Raw genomic sequence first — 15,193 nt, forward strand, 5'->3', positions numbered from 1 at the left:
CCGGTACTCACAGGAGACGAGATACTGGCAGAAGTAAAGCTGTGAGTACCTGGCGTGAGTCGTGCTTCGGTAGCTCAGTTGGTAGAGCACTTGCCCGCGAAAGGCAAAGGTCCCGAGTTCGAGTCTCGGTCGGGCACACAGTTTTAATCTGCCAGGAAGTTTCATATCAGCGCACATTCCGCTGCAGAGTGAAAATCTCATTCTGGAAACATCCCCCAGGCTGTGGCTAAGCCATGTCTCCGCAATATCCTTTCTTTCAGGAGTGCTAGTTCTGCAAGGTTCGCAGGAGAGCTTCTGTAAAGTTTGGAAGGTAGGAGACGAGGTACTGGCAGAAGTAAAGCTGTGAGTACCGGGCGTGAGTCGTGCTTCGGTAGCTCAGTTGGTAGAGCACTTGCCCGCGAAATGCAAAGGTCCCGAGTTCGAGTCTCGGTCGGGCACACAGTTTTAATCTGCCAGGAAGTTTCAACTAAAATGCTGTTACATTCGAAATAATCTTGTGAGCTCTTAGGCCATTTCCATCGTATATTTGACACGATTTTTCTTTTGTGTTTCGTACAGTGCTGTGAACACAGTTTATGTCAGAAACCTGTCAGAATAAAATATAAATAAAATCAGAATTGGTGTGTCATGGATTTTATAAAGTATTTACGAGCTAATAAGTACCTTAAAAAGATATTTAGGCTAAAATCTTTGTTAAAATAGTAAAGGTATATGTATTCCACTGTCAGAGGTACCAGAAAGATTTTCACTTATAACTCTTGACCCAATCGTTTTGGGACCAGGGTCTGTTACCTCAAAGACTGAAACATGTCCTCTTCTCCATCATTCCAGGAAGTCACTAAAATCGTCACAGAATGTCCTTGAATACTATGTTTTCGACAAACAAGTGGTGGCAACAGCTCGTGATATTAAGGCAGTTTCACAGGATATTAACATGGTCGCTCTTTGTGAACTGCCATGTCTTTATAAAAATGTTACTCGATTCTGTAAGTTACTGAAGGAATTATTCCGGTGCACTAAGTCAAAAACATTCACTAGTTGGGGTGAATAGACAGTTGCGTTTCACCTGAATGCTTTTGGCCGGCCGTAGTGGCCGAGCGGTTCTAGACGCTACAGTCTGGAACCGCGCGACCGCTATGGTCGCAGGTTCGAATCCTGCCTCGGTCATGTGTGTGGTGCCCTTAGGTTAGTTAGGTTTAAGTAGTTCTAAGTTCTAGGGGACTGATGACCTCAAAAGTTAAGTTCCATAGTGCTCAGAGCCATTTGAACCATTTGAACCATTTGAAGAACGCCTTTTCTTAATTCTTGTCAGATGTGTGTCAACAGACTTTTCTTCAAGGTATCTATGACCATACGTTCCAAAATCCTACAATAAATAGATTTTAATGAGATAGGTTTATAATTTTGTGGATTGCTTGTTTGTTAAAGTTTTCTGCATAACATTTCGATCTTAACATATGTGTCTTTCGTTGAGAGGAAGTTTTTATACGACTGCTAAAAATGGAGACGTCATATTATTTCGGAAAGCAACCTAATTGTTGTACAGTCTAGAGCAAAAGACAGTCCTGTATAAAATAATCGAAGGGGATCTGCTTTTAAATTACTAGTATTCATCTTCGCAGTTGCTCTTGATTCAATTTGTGGATTATTTACTTCAACATCTTCGATCGAAGAAATATATAAATATGTGATACGTAGACGACACTAACGGAGTCAAAACCTTACGACGTGAATGCCACAAATTATTTAGCTTTATTGCTCAGCTGTAATTCTACTACGCTTGCCACATTTTCTAGCATGCGAGAAATGGTTCACGTAATGCACCAATACCAACTTTTACCACGGGCTGATATGACTGAAAAGAACGTTTAGAACCAATTACTGGACACATGAATCTCACAATTTTTAGTTTTCTTAAAAACTTTTTGCTCATACTTGTGAGTCTACATCTACATCGACACGGATACTCTGCTAATCACATTGAAGTGCCTGGCAGAGGGTTCATCGAACCACCTTCACAATTCTCTATTATTCCAATCTCGTTTAGTGCGCGGAAAGAATGAGCACCTATATCTTTCCGTACGAGCTCTGATTTCCCATATTTTATCGTGGTGATCGTTCCTCCCTATGTAGGTCGGTGTCAAAAAAATATTTTCGCGTTCTTAGGTGAAAGTTGGTGATTGGAATTTCGTGAGAAGATTCCGTCGCAACGAAAAACGCCTTTCTTTTAATGATGTCCAGCCCAAATCTTGTATCATTTCTGTGACACTTTCTCCCATATTTCGCGATAATACAAAACATGCTGCCTTTCTTTGAACTTTTTCGACGTATTCCATCAGTCGTATCTGGTAAGGACTCTATACCGCGCAGCAGTATTCTAAAAGAGGACGGACAAGCGTAGGGTATGCACTCTCCTTAGTAGGTCTGTTACATTTTCTACGTGTCCTGCCAATAAAACGCAGTCTTTGGTTAGCCTTCCCCACAATTTTCTATGTGTTCCTTCCAATTTACGTTTTTATCCTGCTTCCGGCTATCCTGATTTAGGCTTACCGTGGTTTCCCTAAATCGCTCCAGGCAAATGCCGGGATGGTTCCTTTGAAAGGGCACGCTCGAGTTCCTTCCCCGTCCTTCCCTAATCCAATCCATCCAATTTCAGCTGTTGGTAATTGTAATACCTAGGTACTTAGTTGAATTTACGGCTTTTAGATTAGACTGATTTATCGTGTAACCGAAGTTTAACGAGTTTCTTCTAGTACTCATGTGGATGACCTCACACTTTTCGTTATTTAAGGTCAACTGCCACTTTTCGCAGCATTTCGATATTTCTTCTAAATCGTTTTGCAGTTTGTTTTTATCTTCTGATGATTTTACTAGTCGATAAACGACAGCGTCATCTGCAAAGAACCGAAGGCGGCTGCTCAAATTGTTTCCCAAATCGTTTAGTATAGATAAGGAAGAGGAAAGAGCTTATAACACTGCCCTGGGGAACGCCAGAAATCACTTCTGTTCTACTCGATGACTTTCCGTCAATTACTACAAACTGTGACCTCTCTGACAGGAAACCATAAATCCAGTCACATAACTGAGACGATATTCCATAAGCACGCAATTTCACTAAGATACCATGATATTGTCCTAGTGGGGAAGCAGCGTTCCAGATCCTGACAGCGTAACGCAGCTGATACACTCGGAACATTTTCCTCTGACACACTAAGGACGACCCTGACATTACTCAGTAAGTGATAAGCTTTGAAGGTTTGCAGATCGGATTGCTTCTTCGAAGCGACTCTGCCTCCTAGTGGTTGTGCGATTTATTTCCTCTTCGCTGTCTCCTCTTTTGTTTCTCGAAAGGTTCGACAGTCTCAAACACGCTTACGCTTTTTCGCCCAACAACATTAACAGGAGGACATGAAACGTATTCCCACCTGTATAATGGAATGACGACTCTAAAAATTTGTGTCGGCCCGGCACTCGAACCTGGATTTTCCGCTTATCGCGAGCGGTCGCCTTACCATTAGGCTACCCGCGCACTGCTCCGTGCCAGACCCCAAACTTCCATATGTCATATGCATTAACAGAAAGGGTGGAAGACGCCTGCAGTTACTTCAGTCGAGATAACGTGCTGCACCCTACCTACCGAAATACCCTTAGTGCAAACTTAATTTGAAAGAACTATGATTGCACTTTAGTTAATTAGCTTTTTCTAGAGATTACATCACAAATGTTTGAAGCGAAGATGACCTATCTAAAGCTCATCGTCATCATAAGATCTTCTTCCCATTGGAAGGTTCCTAACACCGCTGCTGTCCGTTCCAAGCCAACTGCTTCGTTTCATGGTATCTTCCTCTTTTCGCTTCATCCTTCCTCATCCTTCGTCCTTCTTCAACCTTCTTCCTATTTTCTCCTGTCCTGCCACTGTACGTTTGACAGGCTGTTTCCTTACAGTATGTCCTACCCGTTCAGCTTTCCTTTTCTTAACTGTATTTAAGAGAGTTCTTGACTCCTTTGCCATTTCCAGTACTTTAGTGTTCTACAATTTATCCACGCATTTTATTTTCTCTCTTCTACTCCAAAATCGCGTCTCAAATGCTTCAGTTTTTAATTTATTTATCGTTTTCGATGTCCAACAGCCGTACACAAAAGCACTCCACATGAAGCATTTAATCAACAAATTTCTTTACCACTAATTTCAGTTTGCTGCAATAACAAGCATAACTTTTGCTTCCAATCTTGCCTTGCCACTACAATGGAAATGATGCTCTTACACACAGCTGGTTTGATTCATACTTAACAAATAGAGTGCAAAATATTGTGCAGAATAATTCAGTGTTGGAAGGATAGAAAATTTTTGTGATTGGGGAACAGCACAAAGGGAATCCCACAGGGTTCAATTTTGGATGCAGTCCTACTTCTTATATATGTGAATGACCTTCCACTTAACATTTACCAAATGCAATGGGTACTCTTTGTAGACTTTTCTTTACCCCTAAACCCAGTTTGATGCATAATAAACATATTTTTTTCTTCAAACCTTGCCTTGCCACTACAATGGAACTGATGTTTTTATACATAATTGGTTTGAATCGTACTTAACAAACAGAAAGCGAAATGTTGTGCACAATAATACCAACAATGTTGAAACAATAGAAAATTTTAGTGATTGAGGAACCAGCACAAAGGGAATCCCACAGAGTTGAATTTTGGATACACTCCTATATTTTATAAATGTGAATGACTTTCCACTTAACATTCAATAGACAGAATTGATACTATTTGCAGACGATACTAGTGTTATAATAAGTGTCATTGGAGAGAAAGCAACAGAAGTGGTGTAAATGATATTTTGCAAGGAATTATCAAGTGTTTCTCCATAAAGTTTCAAAAAAAGAAAAAGACACACATTGCATTAAGTTCTGCACAGCGAATAGCTTTATACAAAAAATTGTAGAACAGTAAATAGCTTAGAATGCCCCAAGTTCTTTGGTGAAAACTTGAACTGGAAGAAGCGTATTATTGAGCTTCTCAAATAACTAAGTTCAGCTACTTTTCCTCATCGTATGATTGTTAATCTTGGAAACAAATGAGGAAAGCTCCTGACATATTTTGCATTTTCCCACTGAGTGATGCGTTATGGAACAATTTTCTGCGCTAGCCCATCACTTATAGATAAGGCATTGATTTTACAACAGCAAACGGTAAGAATAATATGTGGTGTTATTCTACCTACATTATTTAGGTACCTCTTCAAGATGGAAGGCATTTTAACTGCGCAATCACAGTACTTATATTCGCTGAAATATATTCGCTATTCGTCAAAAATAATCCACCACAATTTGAGAAGGTGATTGATGTCGATACCTACAGCACTAGAGGGTGAAACAGCTTTTATTATACGTTTTTTTTGTTCCTAACCCAGTATCATAAAATGTCTTTCTGGAAACAAAGCAGGTTTTAAATCTAACTTAAAATCATTTCTGTTGGTCAACTCCTTCTATTCAACTGACGAATTTAGACTTAAAAACTGGTAGCCAGTTAAAAAATAAATAAAATAAAACGTGTTTTATGTGTAGTTGAATGAGATGTACTGAAAAAATAATGTGTTCATTAATGTTAACACTAATCATGTATATATAGCCCGTAAAGTGACTCGTTCTACATGATTTCGATAAGAGTTTCGTTCAAATGATGTATGGAAGATTTAACTGACTAAACCTTGAAATTGTTCATTCTTCACTCATCCGGTTATCAGTTGGCATGCTCCTGTAATATCTGTACTGTGAAAGCAGTTTAATTTGACTTTCTGTTGCTTTAAGTTTTATGCCTTCTTCCTCGTGTACTCTCTTCTCCCTTAATCACACATGTTTCCACATTGTGGTAACATAAGTTAATATTCGAAAGAATGAAAGTAGTTGGAAAATGAATAAATTAACGTAACTACTGGATAAAAAAAATCTCCTGCAGATAATTTAATAATCCTGTACTGTATTACCTAACTAGGGTAGATTTGTTAAGGGTAGATATGAAGCTCGATAACCATTTCTCGCTCTGTAAGCCATGAAGTATAACAGGAAAATGTCAAAGCCTTGTGTTTAGAGAGTATTATCAGATGACATCACTTCGACGTGTCATAAAGTTCCAACATAAGTAATTCCCACACCAGGAAAATGTCAGTATTTCAATTACATACGTGATGATATTTGCCAAAGTTTTATCAGCGTCCGGGAGTTTCCCGATTCCCACTGAAATTGCAGGTCATAATGCCGCTGATATCGTTGCAAGAGAAAATTTTGAGTTGGACGCTTTTTTTGTGGTGCAATATAGATTACGAGCAACAGCCAATAAATAATTGATGTGTGATGGCTTACGTGCATGGTAGGTTCATATTAGCGTTACAGGGCCGCACGTAGCAGGTTCCTTACAAACAAGCAAAAGAGTAAATGCAATTCTAGGAAGCTGGACTACTTTTAACAACACAATTTGCTGCCATCGGTTGTCATAGTGATGTAAAACACGCAGTGTGGTTACAAGAGTGGTCATACTGCTGTAGCGAAGCTTATCTCTTATTTTTTAATAAAAACTTAAACACCTAGATGGTAAATTTGCATTTCTGCTAGCTAATCAGCCAAAGATTGAGCGGTAACCTACGTTGCAGTACGTAATTTCAGCAACAAAAATTAAGGAAAAGTCTTATAGACTTTGCCAAAATCGTAAACCGAATTCCTAATTTTTCTCTTCTGTAGATTATTCTTTTTTATGTTATTAACCAAACATCTTAGAGGCAAATTACGTAGCATAAAAAATAGTCGCATTGAGTATACAGTGATCTAAGGTTTGAAATTTTTATAATTCTAAACAGTCTTTTAAAGCAATATTTTTGCTTTACTTTATGACCGGCTTAGATTTGTGAGAGTATCATCAGATGCGTCTGTCTTTTTAAACTAGAAAACAAAACATAAAATAACTTTCAGCCAAGTCGGTAGCGTCAAAAGACTTAAAAAAGTAACGAAACTAAAAGATACACAAATGATTCATAGTGTATGATCAACGTCGGTACACCTGTCATTGTCAAACTCTTAACGCCATCTTTGTCAAGGCGAATACTCTTTGAGTAACCAATGGTGAAAACAGTTACAAACAGAAATTATGAATGGGGAAAGAACTGCAAAAGCAGCCGATTAATCTGCAGCTCTCTGGATGGAAAATATCTTTTCATTACCGTACTCGATTGAAGGAAACATAAAATAGCTTCTTCTCATCGAATTACATTCTACTGAAGCACCACATCTCAGAAGCTTCTATTCTCTTCTTGTCTGATGACCTATTTCTCATTCATGTTCCAATTCCCTACAGGCCTACACTCCAGGCAAATACTTTCAGAAAATAGTCCCTGACTTCGAAATTTACGTTGCATGGTAACGTATTTACAATTTTAAGAAAGGTTTTTAATTGATATTGGCAGTTTGCAATTTATATCCTCTCTACTTCAGCCATCATTAGTTATTTTGCTGTCCAAAGAGCAAAACCCATCTCCTATTATTAGTGTCTCATTTCTTAATCTAATTTCTATTTCTCTCAGCATCACTTGATTTCATCCAACTGCGGTTCATTTCCCTTGTCTTACTTTGGTGATATTCACAACGTCTACGCAATACGCTATCCATTCCATTCAACTTATATTTCAAATCCTTTGCGATCTCCGAGAATTGGAAGGTGCCCTGTCGGTAGAGAAAATTCTGCAGTGGAACAATCCTCCGCGAAATTACGTTACGAAATGCGAATGAATCAAAGTCGCGTCAAGAAGGCACATTTCAATGGCGATGAGATTTTCTTAGTGTCCTATAATAGGCATTAACACCACCTGCAATCAACTCGTCGTACTCTGAAAATAATAAAACGTACCATTAATAGTGGCCATCGATGAAAGAAACGTATGATAAAGTTTCACGCCCACATCTTTTGGCTGTTTGCCGTCATTGTTTAGTGACACTCGACCATGAAAGTTTAACAAACTTCCTACACCGAAACAGTGTAGGAATTAAAGTAGCCAGAATTCCAGAGATTAATTAACAAAATAAAACACATAAAGCTCGAATCATTTGTGGAAGGAAAAGTTCCTCTCGAACCTTTTGAAAAGGGTCTCTGTGAAGATAAATAATAAATCTACTGCAGGAAATATTATTTCATATAAGGTACAGGGTATGTCATCTGATCACAAATTATTTCGTAAGGGATAGTACAAGAAACTTACATATTTCCTCTGCAAAGGCCCGGAAGAGAAAGAGAAGTGAGTGGCGAAGAAATAATTAAAGGTAAATCATTAGCTTTAAAAAACAAGATAACGTGGAAGATGGGAAACTTCTCACGTTAGACGTATTAATAATATACATTCCTGCTTTGTAAACGTTGGACTACGGTATTTTTATTTTTTTGACTTTGAATATCGTGTTTTCAGAAAAAAGAAAATTTTGTCACCTAAGATCGTTTTGTGATAAAAAGTAAAGAATTACAGTATCATCGGTAAATCTCGAAGATTTTATTTCTCCCCCGTGAATTTTAATTCCTTTCTAAATTTGTTTTTGGTTTCATTGACTGCTTGCCCAACGTTCAGATTGAATGACATTGCGGACAGGCTGCACACCTATTTCACTCCATTCTCTACCAGTGCCCCCTTTTCACGTCTTCGAACTGTTTATAACTGTACAAGTTGTAGATAGCGTTTGGCTCGCTGAAAACTTTAGAATTATTAGTATCACATTTCGGATGAAAGAAGACAAATAATCAATTACATTAACTGTAAGATAAGGAAAGTTTAGAATCAATGCAAGTCAGCAGTCTTCACTTTGGACAGTTAATGTTAAGGTCGTAAAAAAGCTACGGTTTGTGCAGCCAGCAATGGAGAGATGCATGTCAGTTATTATTGGGATTTACAAGGAAGCAAACGAATGAACAGGGAACGGGTCGGAGAGGAAAACGTAATTGTGAGCGTAATGAAAGTGATACGGAAGTGGATGGATGTCATGATATGGGGGCCTCTAAGGCACTTCTACTAAATGAGACTTCAGTTTATAATGCAATCACAACGCAAATCTTGTCTAATACTTTACATGTTGCGTTAAATGTGCTTCTGGTAGAGAAAGTCACAAATAACGTGCGCCGTCGATGATTCAATTAGCAGATTAGACGTCGTACGAACTGCTGTATCTGACGTAGCACCTGTATTGCCTTCTATACCTCACCTTTTCGTAATTATGGAGGTTTGCTCATCCGAGCGTACGTAAGGCAGTACTGCATTAAGCTTTGCTTCAACACGATAAACGTTTGTAATAGGATACGAACAAAATAGTATGCACTAGAAAAGCAGACAAGTATAAGTTAACCTACTTCCTGGCAAATACTAGCAATAAACTACTTTACTCTAGCGTATAGTTAATTACTTTAATCAGTAATGAAACGTGTTTATTACACTATGTAGTGCATTAATCAGTATGACATGAGGTGGCCCTAAACCGTAGTTATGTTCAACAATACTTTTTAAATCGTTATCGCATATTTCTTGTAACTGTCAGTAACGTCAGTTTTATTCACTGTATAATGATGAAGCTCTGCATTGCGCTGATCATGGCTTGCATAGAGGGACCGCGACTCTGTCATTGCTTAGATAAGGTACTTCAACCCAAACTTTTAAGGTTGCATAAATCTGAAAAGCAGATTGCTTAAGTTTTACACAAACTATCACTGGTGATCAATAAATACCCTCCAAGTGATTCACAGTTCATGTTACACATCTGTAGAGGTTATAGAGGGGACTTAGTAAATGAAGCTTTACACAGCAAACCATATCCTGAAAAGTCATCCAACGACGCTACAGTGCGTCAAAGTTATAGGCACCGGCGCCTGTAAATGTATGTCTGCACAGGGTTACAAACATTATTATATTTTATTATCTACATACATAATTAAGCTTACGTGGAACCCTCAAAGCGTGACTTCTACTCGCACTTGTCTGGTATTTTCCTTAACGATTTGTTTTGTTTCAGGTGCTCAGTCATACTCAAGAACTGACTACACCTCAGGAAAAAGCCAAATGCGTGGCGCGGTAAGCGGAAACGAAATCACCCTCTGATGTCCAAAGAAATTTCTTACGTAAATTTCAAAGGGAGTTAAGACGATTAGGCCTGAACATGATGGTGTAAACCGTCAGATTAGGCAGAAAACGCACATGAAATGGTAGAAGAGATCAGAGAGACCTTCAAAAGAAGCCCATCAACATCAATTCGTCGAGAATCTCGAGTGCTAAATATCCCTCACACAACAGTTCGCAAGGTGCTGCACGAACGATTTCGTATGCAAACTTACGAAGTTCAAATTGTACAAATATTGAAGCGGAACGAATTGCACCTTCGCCATGAATTTGCTACTGATTTGTTGGACTGGATGGGCCAAAACCGCAGCTATCTAGGAAACGTCGTCTTCTCTGAGGAAGTGAGGAGGTTAATTGGCACATCATTCGCATCACGGGTTCGTAAAACGCCGGCTGTTTTCGGGTACATGTCAGAGACAGTGAAGAGATGAGTATGGGGTGTGTGTTGATGAAATGCAGCACTACTGGACCATTTTTGTTAATCGAGTAAACAGGAACAGTAATCGTTTATCAGGACAAGCTCGAGCACTTTGCTGTCCCTCAGTTTCTTCCCCTTCAGCCGAACGTCATCTTTCGGTAAGACAGTCCACCACCGGAATGTAATTTATATGGTCGTGACTTTCAGAACCGAACATTTCCACTCTGATGGATGTAGGGAGTTGTGGTGTGTCGTGGTAGATTGGTATTGTATAATTTTGGGCAAGACTACAAAAAAACCAGTTACTTATCATTAGCGTAACATGAGGTTCTATTTAATCGCTGCTTCTCCCGGCTAATAATCTTTATTTTGTTAAAGAAATCTCGACCTGGGATAGTGTAGGAATGTTGTCAGTTAGGCAGTGTAAATGGCCCTAAGTTTGTGCACAAAAGTGATGTTATAGGACCAGCAAACAAGCTACATGCACATTAAATAATCTCAACAATACAAGAGTAAGGATTTTTAGCAATCTTTGGTACTGTTTGCGTGCTTTCAAACAATAAGAAAATGAATGATGGTGTGGCCCCTAACTACGTACCCTCCAACTCAATGTTGAAATACTAAAAGTTTTGGCTGGTTTCGTTGTCCAGGGGCTGCGATACCTAGCTGCCGCATTTCAGGCCAAATACTGCTGAGTCGACAGTATACGATAAGAACACACACACGAATCGAATGGTCGAAGGTTTCTATCACTCGGCAGTTGCAAATTATGAATGTAACATATAAATTTACAAATGAAAGATTGCAATTAAATAAAATCTGCAGGTACTATCTTAACGACTGTAAATGATGAGTACGATAGTAGAAGTACTTTTGAGAATGTGGCATATTTCTGAAAAACACTTATAGGTGTCGATGGTCCAGCAATTAAATAAAATATAAGTTGAATAACAGGGAAAGGACCAACCATCATAATGGAAGAAGTAAAGTCTGCCATAGCTGCAATGAAAAATGGCAAAGCGGTAGGTACAGATACAATACCGGGAGAAATGTTGAGGTTATGTAATAAAATATATGACAGTGGTGAATGGCCTGAGGACTTTCTGACACCAGTAATGATTCCATTACCTAAAAAACAAGGTACCAAGAAATGCAGCGAGCACAGGACAATCAGCCTCATTTCACATGCAGCCAAAGTGATGTTAAGAATAATTAATAAAAGACTTAGTAATGGAGGAGAATCTTGGCGAGGAGCAGTTTGGCTTTAGACGGAATACGGGCACCAGAGATGCAATAGGGCTCCTACTAATCTTGGGAGAAAGGTTTATTGAAAAAGGAAGAGACCTATATATGTTCTTCATCGATCTAGAAAAGGCATTTGAAAATGTGGTTTGGGACAAGCTGGCGACTATAATGAGGGAAAAGAGAGTGGACTGGAAAACCGGAAGACTTATAAAATCATTATATCTTATTCAAAAAGTTTCAGTTAAAGTGAGAGGAGAACGTACAAACTAGATCAGACTAGGAAAAGGAGTAAGACAAGGATGCTGTCTATCACATACTCTTTTCGAACTCTACTTGGAAAATATGATTGAGCTATGCTCATTAGATGACAAAGGAGTAGAAATTGCTGGAAGAAGAGTAGTGTGTTTGACATGGTCCTTCTAGCCACAGGGGAAAAAGAATTACAGGATTTGCTGGACACCATTGCAACTAACGGAAAAAAATATGGAATGAAAATTAAGATAAAGAAAACAAAAGTATTGGCACTAGGAGGAAATAAGGAAATAAAAATTATGCTGAATGGAAAAATACTAGAACAGGTGCAAAATTTTAAGTATCTTGGAAGCAGGATAGACACTGACTAGAAGTGCACCACAGAAATTAAAACAAGGATAGCGATTGCAAAAAAGGCGTTTTATAAGAAAAGAGAATTTGCTGCAGCGTCTGGACAGAGAACACGAAAGAGACTCATAAAATGTCTTGTATGGAGTGTTCTTCTATATGGCGCTGAAACATGGACTGTGAGAAAAAAAGACAGAGAAAGGCTGGAGGCTTTTGAGAACTGGACATGGCGGAGGATTGAAAGAATAAGTTGGACGGACAAAGTAAAAAATGAAGAGGTACTAAGAAGAGTGGGAGAGAAAAGACAGATGTAATAAAGAGAAAAAAAAGAAATTTGATTAGGCATATATTAAGAAAGAATGACGGAATGATAAAAACAGTTTTAGAAGGTTATGTAGAAGGGAAAAGGAAGCGAGGAAGGAAGAGATTCCAGATACTGGATGACATGATGGACGGTACAACATACAGAAGCCTTAAGAAGGAAGCAATGGATCGCAGAAAATGGGGAGGCAAAGGAGCTGCTAATATAGCAGATAACTGATGATGATGAACAGGGAAACAATAGATTCCTACAGCACGTAGTTATGAACAACAACACAGCTTGCGAGATATTCACTTCTAAACGCACACTACGTAGACTACTGTAGAAGCCACGGAAATCTCACATGAGCACAAGTCGACACCCCAAAGTATTTCTATCTGCGGTGACCACGCGCAAACCGCTCCACTCTCTCCAAGCCTCTCTTGCTACAGTGCGTCCAGCACTCTTCGTGTCCTCTGCCGTACTCCCCCGTGTCCTCTCCGGAAATGATACTCTTCCCCAGCCTACATCCGCCTCTCTTAGTAACGAGCGCTGTGATTGGCTAGAGCGCTCCCTCCATGTCCCCAAGCCAACGTACACTCACAAACATAACGAAACATATTCGAAATACTAAAGTTACATTTAAATAACTTTAAATTAAATAAATATTCCTACAGCTGGACCATAAACATGCTCTAACACACATTATTATAAACATAAACAAATTAAATAAACATATATCAAAGGAATAGAAACAAAAGTAGGCCAGTAGCCTAATGTTACTGTGCTTTCTAAACACAGTAAATATTTAACCAATTTCTTCATAAATAGTATATATCGGATATAAACAAAGACATAGATGAATAAATATATTTACAAGCATGCTGCTACTGCTTTTTTCGTGTAACTGGGGAGTACTTATGGCCTGACGCGATCGACAGTAATCGGCCATTTTGTCCTCCAATAACTCAAGTACTATTTAAGCTACCTGCCTGTAATTCATACCAACTTAGGTTTACACTAATAGCGTCCTACAGACACAGCGATTGACAAAATCGGATGAAGCGTTTATATTTTGGAAATTCGTTGCTCTGTGTTACTTGTATAATTTACCGCCAGATACTAAACTTAAAACTAATAAATGAGTGGAAAATCTGATTACACCATCAGAATCGTCGTGCAAATAATAGTAATGCACCTGTTTCTTTTTGATGTATCATAATTCATCTGGTTACTATTAATTTCCATACGAACTGTGAAACGTCTGCCATTAAGGTATCACAAAGTCCGCCATCTTTGGCCCTCCCGGCGCACAGCGTCACCGAGGAACTCCCAGCCACGTGCTGGATGGACCACGTGGTCCGGCCGTTGTGAGCCACCACGTGGATGCTAACGACCTCGTCCCTGCCGAGCGGCCAGAGGGGTGGCCGCCCACTCTGAACTCTGAATATTTCCAGGGCGCCACGACTCCCCCGCTACCTCACACGTTGCATAACAGTCTCGTTACTAGTTGCAGCTCGTCTGTTCAATTTACCGCTACTCTTATTCGAGGTGGCAACACTTTTCTTTAAGCGGAATGAACAGTTTTGACACACAATACCACATGCGCACAACACTAACGTATTATTTCCTCATAAAAGCATTTCATGAAAGTTGTTACGAAATAACCTGGCTTCATACATAAGCATAGAACAATTTTTATCACGTAAGATACTGTTTACTCTACAGTTAAAGATTATTCACAATCTAAGTGAAATTTATTACCTCTGAGTGGGTTCTGGGCCACCAATACAGAATTATTATCGCAATAACGTCGATCAAGATTTATATCTGTTTAAAAATTCAGTTTGAAACTGCCGCTGCAATATTTCACTAAGATGGCGGCTAACATAAGACAATCGCCGGCCGGAGAGGCTGAGTGCTTCTAGGCGCTACAGTTTGGAGGCGCGCGACCACTACGGTCGCAGGTTCGAATCCTGCCTCGGTCATGTGTGTGATGTCCTTAGGTTAATTAGGTTTAAGTAGCTCTAAGTTCTAGGGGACTGATTACCTCAGATGATAAGTCCCATAGTGCTCAGAGCCATTTATTTGAACATAAGACAGTCACTTATCGAATCTCCTTCAGGCACTGTATTACTACTAACACACACACACACACACACACACATATACATATATATATATATATATATATATATATATATATATATATATATATATATATTAAACCTTTCCTGCAACTTTACTATGTGCATTAACATTTAAAAGTAATTCTAATGTTAATCACTGATTATTCAGCATTTACCAATAAACCGCACCATTGATCAATAGCGTTAATGGCTGCGCTCAATTGTAGCTGATAAGAAAACGTAACATTCATTTAGGACGAGAATCATGTTGAAACAAAAGTTCAAACGAAAGGGTTGATTTCAGTGACACAGAAACTCTATTTTTCAAATATTACTTAACAACATAATACAGCTTTTTA

The 15,193-nt window shown here is 38.9% G+C and overlaps 1 protein-coding gene and 1 non-coding gene across 2 annotated transcripts in view; both read left to right on the top strand.

The window, feature by feature from the left end:
* The window catches only part of LOC124716727, a 196,940-nt gene that overhangs the window by 124,925 nt on the left and 56,822 nt on the right, over window positions 1-15,193 (top strand). The gene's annotated exons all lie outside the window — the stretch shown is intronic.
* On the top strand, window positions 63-137 carry Trnas-cga. The gene has a single exon. It is a non-coding gene; the product is annotated as a tRNA-Ser (tRNA).

The sequence above is a fragment of the Schistocerca piceifrons genome, chromosome 9 (genome assembly GCF_021461385.2).
Source record: "Schistocerca piceifrons isolate TAMUIC-IGC-003096 chromosome 9, iqSchPice1.1, whole genome shotgun sequence".
Classification (NCBI taxonomy): domain Eukaryota; kingdom Metazoa; phylum Arthropoda; class Insecta; order Orthoptera; family Acrididae; genus Schistocerca; species Schistocerca piceifrons.